Here is an 8,901-nt window from a genome sequence, read left to right as displayed (position 1 = left end):
TCTCTTTTTTGTTATAAAAAATGATAATAGAGTTGCACACACTTTTAGGAAAACCTCAGACATTGAGTTGAGGTTGTACAAATTAACATTACAGTCATTTAGTTTATCATTACTAGCTTTCAAATAAGAATAAGACATGAACAAGAAAAACACACAAAAAGACAGAAATGAAACAGAGCATTTATGAAAGGGAGAGATAAGGGCCCTGGGTAGACTATATCATGCAAAATAAAGGGCAACTATTACTATAATACTTTGCAGTTTCATGAGATGGCAAAGTATGGTTTACCTAGATAAAACAAGTGCCACAAAATGGGTGGTGCCAATCATTAATAGAACTTTTACTCAGTAAGCTTAAACTTTAAACGTAACAATTTTCGCAAACACATACACTCTCTTTTGCCCTGATATTATTTTGAGCTATTGGTACTAGCTGCGTACCTCATTCTACACAGCTCGAGACATACACTTACTCACTGCTAGCATAAAAGAACTTACTATTACGTGTAGCTGTTTCTCTTCTTACAGCTCTAGTATCACCATCAGTTGCTTCTCCTAGTAACAATAGATACACTACCTGCTAGTGTAAAAAACTTACTATTACATGTAGCTGTTTCTGTTCTTACAGCTCTAGCATCACCATTAGTTGCTTCTCCTAGTAACAATAGATACACTTACTGCTAGCATAAAAGAACTCACTATTACGTGTAGCCGTTCCTCTTCCTACAGGTCTAGTCTCACCATCAGTTGCTTCTCCTAGTAACAATAGATACACTTGTAGTGAACTCATGACATCACATCTCATGCATATTCATGATATCTCTTAATATTATATTGCATGTTGTGTTTTATTATTGATAAGTGTTTGGGTGTCAAGTCAATTCCAGGTAAATGTGAGCGCTCTATGGCAAGCAGCATATCTGCTTCCCTATCACTAGCTGCAACACACATACTCATACGCTAAATTGGTGACCCAGACGGCCCTGTCCACTCACTGCTGCTAAAAAAGTATGCTAAAAAAGTAATTTTTGGTGCTAAAAAAGGAACAAAGCGCAAACCTAAAGCAGTAAAGACAATAGCCAATTATTTATGACTATGTAGATGTTACTATTAAAATAACAATGTTTGTAGTTCGTATTGCCAGATAGTTGAGATAAATCTGTGAATTAAAAGAGCAAAAATAAACCCAATTTAAGCACTATTAATATTAATTTGATCAAAGAATATGTTGTAATGTCTTACAAGAGTTACTAAATGTCATTTTTAAATTATGTAATGTAGTAAACTATATACTATATCTTGGTATAGTCATTGACAAAAGGTCTCAGAAAGCTCAAGAACTAAAACTATCCAAATTGTAAATTAATTTTCAAAAATGAAAATTACATGAATGTATTAGAGCAAAGCCACAAAATATTAAAGAGTACAAATTTTTACGTTGAGTTTTCTCTAACTACAGTAGTGGCCCTACTTGAACATGTATGCCTGAACACATTAATTAACTCATACAAAAGAAGTGGTGACTGCATAAAACGTGTATTGTTTCACAAGTATACACTTTCAGTCAGAGATTGACTACACAATACGGATCTGATTCATCACAGCAATTTACATTAAAACTTAAATATAACATGAATTAATAATTGCATAGTATTAAGGAAACAATTTTGTGTGATAAAAATATTAATAGTAAATGTGACAGTGCACACGATTTTAGGAAGACCTTAAACTTTGCTTTGAGGTTTTAAAAATTAACGTTACTTTTACCGTAATTGAGTGAAGCCCACTAAGACGAGAAAGATGTTGTCTGTATGGGAATAGGGTCGTCCAACTAATACTAAAGTTAAGTAGCCTAATCTTCATTAAAAGTGGGTGTGGTCACAATGAATTAAAATGGTGGCTATCAGCATGTCTGGGCTTATTTGCAGCAAATGCTCAGCAAGATTAGACTAAACTGCGGTCCAAAGACTTCGCTAGCAGTAAGATGGGTCATACGGCATAACAATAGAGTGGCTCAGGGGCTGAGCCCTTTAATGTTTTACATTCTTCTACTTTGGTTTATCATTACTAGCTTCTGAAAAAGAATAACACATAAAGCTCCAATTTCATAATAATTACTTGTTGATTTGTGCATCAAATAAGACCAAATGAGAGTTTAATTTTAGCTGATAAAAATTAAACAGACATAACACAGAAAGAACAAAAATACACAAAGAGAAAAATAAAACAGATTAATGAACAATGAGGATTATATAAAGTCTGGGACTGTAGGACAAGATATGTACATGTACATGTAACCAAACACTCTCATCTTTATTACAATGGTACATACAACACAATCACACAATGGTATTATAGTACACACATACAACGGTACTCTCAAACATCACACACATACCACATTTACAAAATACAGAAAAACAAAAAAAAAGCAAAAAATATTAATCATAAGTACAAGTCAACGAGAAATAAAAGGCAGTTATTAGAGAAGGCCACGTTAATGTAAAATATACTAATTCAATATCAATCATCACAAAGTGTTGTCTGCTACAACATTTCTCTAAAGAATATTGTGTGCCACGACTGGTATCACCTGCATGTGTGTGTTACAGTAACTGTATTAAATGCTAGGTGTGAGAATGGCAGGACTGTTATTAAAACTGAAAATAACAATCTTGTACATGTACATGTAGAAGCAGAATCTATAACTGTACATGCATACTTAAATCATTACTAGTTACTACTAACTCACAGTTAATGATGACTCTGCACTGCTGAACAATTAGATGATGTAACAACCAAAAAACTGGCAAAGAAATTTAGGCAATCTACAGTAGATAAGGCAGGACGCATAAGTGTACATGTTCAAATCAGAGTAGACTCAGAACAACTCATTTGCACCAAAATATGTCGCCATAAAATGTGTATGGTAATATTAAATGTAAATTTTAGTTAAAATTAACTGACATGTAGGCTATTTCAAAGCTAACTATGTACATGTACAAGAATATTAAAGATAGGGTAATCCAGTATGAGTAGTGACAGCAAATAAATTGATTACTATTACAAAAGGCTCTAGAATGATCTATTTATTCATGCAAGTTGCAAATGCAAGCTTGTGTCAGTACATATTGTCATAATAGTGTTGAATAAAGTGAGAAGTATTGTATATAGTGTCAGTGCAAGTGCATGCCACTAACAAAAACTGAGTGTCATAGTGTGAATGAACAGCAAAATTTATTTCAGGCTAAATGAGATAAATTTCATCAAATTTATAATTATTAGAAAATGATTGATTCAACAAAGTTTCACTAAAAGGCATATTAAATGTGTACATGTAGACAGCATGGAATGCATGTGATTATTAAGTCACAGCTTAGGCAAGCCATGTATGACTTGTTGGATTACTTCATTTATTCATTTTGAGCATTGGGGTGCATAGCATACACATGCAAGGTAAGGATGTAGGAAATGTACACTTAAGGTCGTGAGTGGAGGGAAAACAATTATACAATAAAATCAAGCTGACTTGTATCTGCAAAAGCATTGCACAGCTGAAAGCTGTACCATGCCATAGTCAGCTTTGTCCTTTAATTTCTATCACATAAAATTACATGCCATACTCAATAATTTTACTACGTAAAAATTAGACAACAAAATTTTGAAACCTAAATTTCTACCACATTAATTTCATACTATGGTGACAGCATTAAAATAAATTTTTGAGTGTGCAATATTGGTACCTGTAATATCTGATACAGTAGAATGAATAACTATATACAAAGATCAAGTGTTTATAATAATTAGCTCAGGCTATAGATATTCGCATTATGTGTGAATTTGGGTATTTACCAGTACTTACACTTGGCATTGCTATTAATTTTTTCTTTCCCGAAACAATAATTATTTATAATTTATGAAGACAACTTATGAACAAGATAATTTTGGTAAAAAACTTTAATTAACCATTGGCAATAGTTAGCCAACTACACTTACAGTCTGGTCATAAGAGACTTGCTTTTCAGTGATATACCTCACGTTTTTTATAAGACTGAACAGTACGTGCATGATCTGGGCCAAACTAAATGTGAGAGAAAACAGTTAAGTAACCTAGATGGCCTGGTATTAACATTACTGCATACTTTAGTCCTATAGATATTGTATGCTTTTCTCTTATATTGCTTAGCTTCAGCAAATGCTCCAATGTGAGTCTATGAGTCGGCAAGAAGATGATGACTAGAGAAGAGAGGGAGGGAGGTAGAGAAAGAGGGATGGAGAGAGAGGGAAAGAGAGAGGAGGAAGGGAAGGAGGAGGCAAAACAAGGAGAAAAGGAAAAGATAAGATATACATGTACATGTATCTTATCATTACTAACATTGTGGCTACAGTAATTGATTGACTTCCATGAAACCTAATGAACAGATACAAGAACAAACATAGCCAGCCTTAATTCTCTTGATTTCTATATACTAGCTCACTTGCTTTGTAATCTAAGAGCACTTTCCAGATATGCCTTACTTTCTGCATAATGACCAGCATTACTCAGTACTAAACCAATGTAAAACTACTAAATGTGACCATAATTGACAAAAGGTACCTTATGGCGGATAGGAAAATTGGTCTTTATAGCCTTAAAAATCCTACTTCCTGAGCTCCAATCATCATAAAATTGCTCCAGAGGATGCAAAAAGTTACTATGTAACTTTTAGAAACAATTGTTGACTAACAAAGCACTCACAGGCTGATATTTTTCATCATAATGATGAATTTTAAAATCCGCCATAAGGTACCTTTTGTCAATTATGGTCACAAATGTAATTAAAATAAATAATAACAGTTATAATACAAAATTTACAATACTTTTAAACAATACATGTACATGTGTATGATGAAACAAGAGAACATTGATAAAACAATACTTACATCAACATTAGACATTTGTGACCCGATATGAGAAAACCAGGCTATATGCTCCAAAATTGAAAATTGAGATTTATGTTTTTCTTAATTAAGCAAAGTTTTTCCTAACTTTTGGTCCTTTTTCCATGTCATTTGACACATCTAGTACTAAGTTATGCTTATTTATGCAACAACAAGTCTAAATGAATGAAATTGAGTTACAGCCATTTTTATCATTATATCTTGCATTATTTACATGGTACACAACAAAAAGAAAGGTCTGTAAATGACCTCTTTTAAGTTATTTTAGGGCAAACTTGGTATCAAATGAAAGGAAATTTCTTATACAATATATTTATGGTATAATCTCAGTTTTGATAAGGTACCGCTGTCACAACTTTAAGAAGCCATATCTCTAATTGATAATTCCCGCAGATAGCCTGGTTTTCTCATATTGGGTCACATTTCAGGATTATCCTCACCATGTGTTAACATTATTAGATACCTAACTCTATACAGTAATCTCAACGCCACAACAGTCCTCTCAGCCCCACAGCAATACTAAGCCAAATGGAACTATATAAAGAAAGAAATCAGTGGTGGGCTTAGTCGTTGAAATTATCATGATCATGGTTTCCCACAGGATTTTGACATAATGGTCTCAGTGAATTTTTAAAGTTCCAAATGTTGATAAAATATTTCACAATGTATTTTCCCAAAATTGAATCAAACATTGCAAAGGTAAAATTTTATTAAACTTTGTGAAACATATAGAAGTTCTATACTGTGTAAAAATTTTAAGCAGATTCTAATTAAAATTGGGATTTTTATAAATTTTAAAATTTGCTTTAAAATTGGACCAAAGACATGGTACATGATATTTGGCCAAAATTTGCCAAAAACAACTTAAGAGAAAATTCACTGTGTTTATAATTTTCTGATCTACATGTCCATATGTCGTACAGAAAGTTGAAGCTCATTCTGATCAAAATCAGATTTTCATTAATTTTTAAATTTTGCTAAAAAAGGGCCAATACCAAAGAATTTGGTTCTTGACCAAATTTTGCCAAAAATTGCTCCAAGAGACATGTTTCTGATACATATACATGTCTTAATGATGTATCAAAGTTTGAGCTCATTCTGATCAAATTTGGATTTTTTATGAATTTCAAAGGCTTGTCTGCTCATAAAGCATGCCTTTTAGCTCACTTAGCATGCTTTGTGGGGAACTAATAGTGCGATAAATTTATAATAAATATTGTGTGTGGCCAGTTATTAATAACTAACATAGGCTGATATAGAGCTGGAGTGGTCCACTCCTAGCAGTCTCTCATACATAATGACAGTTTTGTGCTGATATGATATTGCCTGAAGATGAAAAAAGAGAGAGATAAAATGTAGCAAGTCACTTTAAAATTAAATTTCAAATGAGTAAATAATTAATTGCTACCTTGTAAAGAAATTAAAATATTAATAAAGTTTTAAAGCGTTTTGAACTAAAGTCTGTTGACTTTCATTTGACTTAGTGATTTTTAACGACCTGGGGGTGTAGTCCCATGGTTGTTCCTACATGTATAATTGATTTCACCCACAAGCGATGCTTGTATATTTGTATGTCCACACTTACATTTCTTCTAAACATGTTGTATTGGAGAAATAAGAAAATTCATATGCCTTAGCAAACACCCTCCCACACTCCTTTAAGTAGTCAGAGCAAACAAAATGGTGGCTTACACATTGGACAAAGTTATAAGTTTTTAAGCAAAAGAACATATGTACAGTCTCAAGACCTTTCTTGATCGATTAGAAGGTAGAGAAAACCTATTTAAGTTTTAATGAGAACCCAGCTGTACATGCAAGGTAGTGAAATCAATTATAGTAATACTTTTACACTGTTATGCTTGTTTGTAATAACTATTGATAATTCAGGAATTTAGAAATTTTGTTTGTGCCATTAGAATTGCTAGGTCCTTCCCGTCCTTAGAAAAGAAGAAAGGATCAAAATGACAAGGCCTTAGTCTTTTTTGGATGTCCCTCTGTAAGCTCAATGACATACTTTGACCAAAATTACGCAGCTAGAACAGCCAAATCAAATTCAGCTTTTATTATTAATTGATAACAACCAGGGATCAGGTGAAAGTGAATAGACTTTAGAACATGCATAACATCTTAACTTGGTATCAGTCATTTAAACTAAACTACATGTAGAACCAGTCGATACATTAACATGTACATGGCATGCACATACATGTAGTTACATGCACCACTTATTAGTTTACTGTCTCCTAGAGCATGATGAATTCGTGCAATAACTCTATATGTAATAATACAATGGAATATATTTGTACTTAAATGACACCACTCACTTATAACAGTTTGCTATGTTGACATGTAGTGGCCTAAAGACTTTAGCAAACAATTGCACAGCTTCAGATAGATAGTCAAGAGGAACTTCACTAGACTGCAACTGAACCTGAGCCAACTCATACAAACCAAAGGCTTCAAGAGGCTGGGGGGATTGAGGGAAAGAAAATTTAAGATAAAAAGAAAATTAGAAATACAATAAAATTGTTGAAGATTGAAGTACACATATACATGTGAAAGACAATATACCGTCAATCTGAAATTTTTTTACTGTGATTTTTATTTCACTGGATTAGAATTCCAAAAAAAATTAGATCACCTACATAATTATATGCCACATTCAATGATACATGACACAGTCTTATTTGGTATAATTAAATAACAGCATCATTTAAAAACACAAAAGTTTCTACCACATAAATTCCCTAAACTACGGTATATATTGTGTATCAAAAGTGACAGTACAAAGCAGTAATAAATGAAGTTTTGTCTCACTGTAAAATCTGTGTGCTTAACAACAGGTACAATACAGGCAAGATCACCTTCATTGAATGAAGCAGTCAAGGAAAATTTGTAATCCTTCAATGTAATCTGTACTCCTGATAAAGGGTGCGGTCAATGAATATTAATGAGGTATGATGCCATCTAACCTGTTTTGTTACAGAATTCCCTGAGAAGAGAGACTTTGCTAACACCACAAGTAGTAAACAGTATACATTAAACAGTATACATAAAGTAGTATACATGTAGAGTGAATGCACATTATGCTCTGTATGTCACACATGCTGTAAAAGATATACATGTAGCACAATACCTTTTCCAGCAGATGTAGTTTTAGTGACTGGACCACTGGCACCACCACCACCACTTCCTCCTCCCTTCTTTATCTTGGACTTTTTTGTAGCAGCAACCTGAGAGGGAGAGAGAGTGAGAGGACCAATGATACAACAGGAGAGTAGGAGACAATAGTACTGTACAGTACTTACTTCATCAGAAACAATCTCTTCAGTATCAGTCTAAAAAATAAAAAAGAGCGAAGTCAAATAATGACAAAATTAAAGTTACATGTACATTATGTACAAATGTATTGTTAGTGTACTATTATCACTGCATATCTTACTAGTAAACAGTTGAGAAAATAAGCCACATTGGCTGACACACGGTTCAATGGAGTCGTTAATAAAAGCTTCCTGAATCTCTTCTTAGTATCATCTCAGTAACACAGATCCTCTACGAGATAATATACATGTACATGCATATGCAAACATACAAGTATAGTGTCATTAATATGTAAAATGATGGCAGATCTGTGTGGAGGAATTGCTGATACAGTACGTCCTCGAATATCCGTACCTCTTTAATCCGATTATCCGTAACCCTTGTTTATCAAAACGCATGGGTGCCTCTAATGCCCATGCTCAGACTAATTAATTTATTAATAACCGGTTAAAATGGCTGCTGCAGCAAGGAGCTTATGGAGCTTACAAAGAGAAATACCGTATACTGGGAAATTTTCGAGTAGCCAAATTTTTGTGAATTTCACGTTTTTTGCTTCGTCGCAAAAATGAAAATGGCAAAATTGTAAATTTTCATTGCTACGTGATGGAGATTACATGCTGTTTGCAAAAATATTATTTC

The 8,901-nt window shown here is 33.2% G+C and overlaps 2 long non-coding RNA genes across 3 annotated transcripts in view; both read right to left on the bottom strand.

Moving 5' to 3' along the window:
• Nucleotides 1-446: 446 nt before the first annotated feature.
• On the bottom strand, nucleotides 447-4,454 carry LOC109585811 (uncharacterized). Of its 2 annotated transcripts, none has more exons than XR_002186671.1 (5): nucleotides 4,376-4,454; nucleotides 4,143-4,236; nucleotides 3,997-4,081; nucleotides 700-756; nucleotides 447-555 (listed from the first exon to the last, which is right to left on the bottom strand). It is a non-coding gene; the product is annotated as an uncharacterized LOC109585811 (long non-coding RNA). The 2 variants fall into 2 exon arrangements; XR_002186672.1 differs by lacking the exon at nucleotides 447-555 and adding an exon at nucleotides 638-655.
• A 3,710-nt stretch (nucleotides 4,455-8,164) lies between these two features.
• The window catches only part of LOC109585812 (uncharacterized), a 1,646-nt gene continuing 909 nt past the window's right edge, over nucleotides 8,165-8,901 (bottom strand). The window contains exons 2-4 of the long non-coding RNA XR_002186673.1: nucleotides 8,384-8,493; nucleotides 8,250-8,279; nucleotides 8,165-8,174 (exon numbers count right to left, since the gene is read on the bottom strand). This is a non-coding gene — a long non-coding RNA (uncharacterized LOC109585812). The remainder of the gene's footprint in view (nucleotides 8,175-8,249; nucleotides 8,280-8,383; nucleotides 8,494-8,901) is intronic.

The sequence above is a fragment of the Amphimedon queenslandica genome, unplaced genomic scaffold, assembly GCF_000090795.2.
Source record: "Amphimedon queenslandica unplaced genomic scaffold, v1.1 AMPQUscaffold_13006, whole genome shotgun sequence".
NCBI classification, from domain to species: domain Eukaryota; kingdom Metazoa; phylum Porifera; class Demospongiae; order Haplosclerida; family Niphatidae; genus Amphimedon; species Amphimedon queenslandica.
This window is presented reverse-complemented; position numbering and strand designations above follow the sequence as displayed.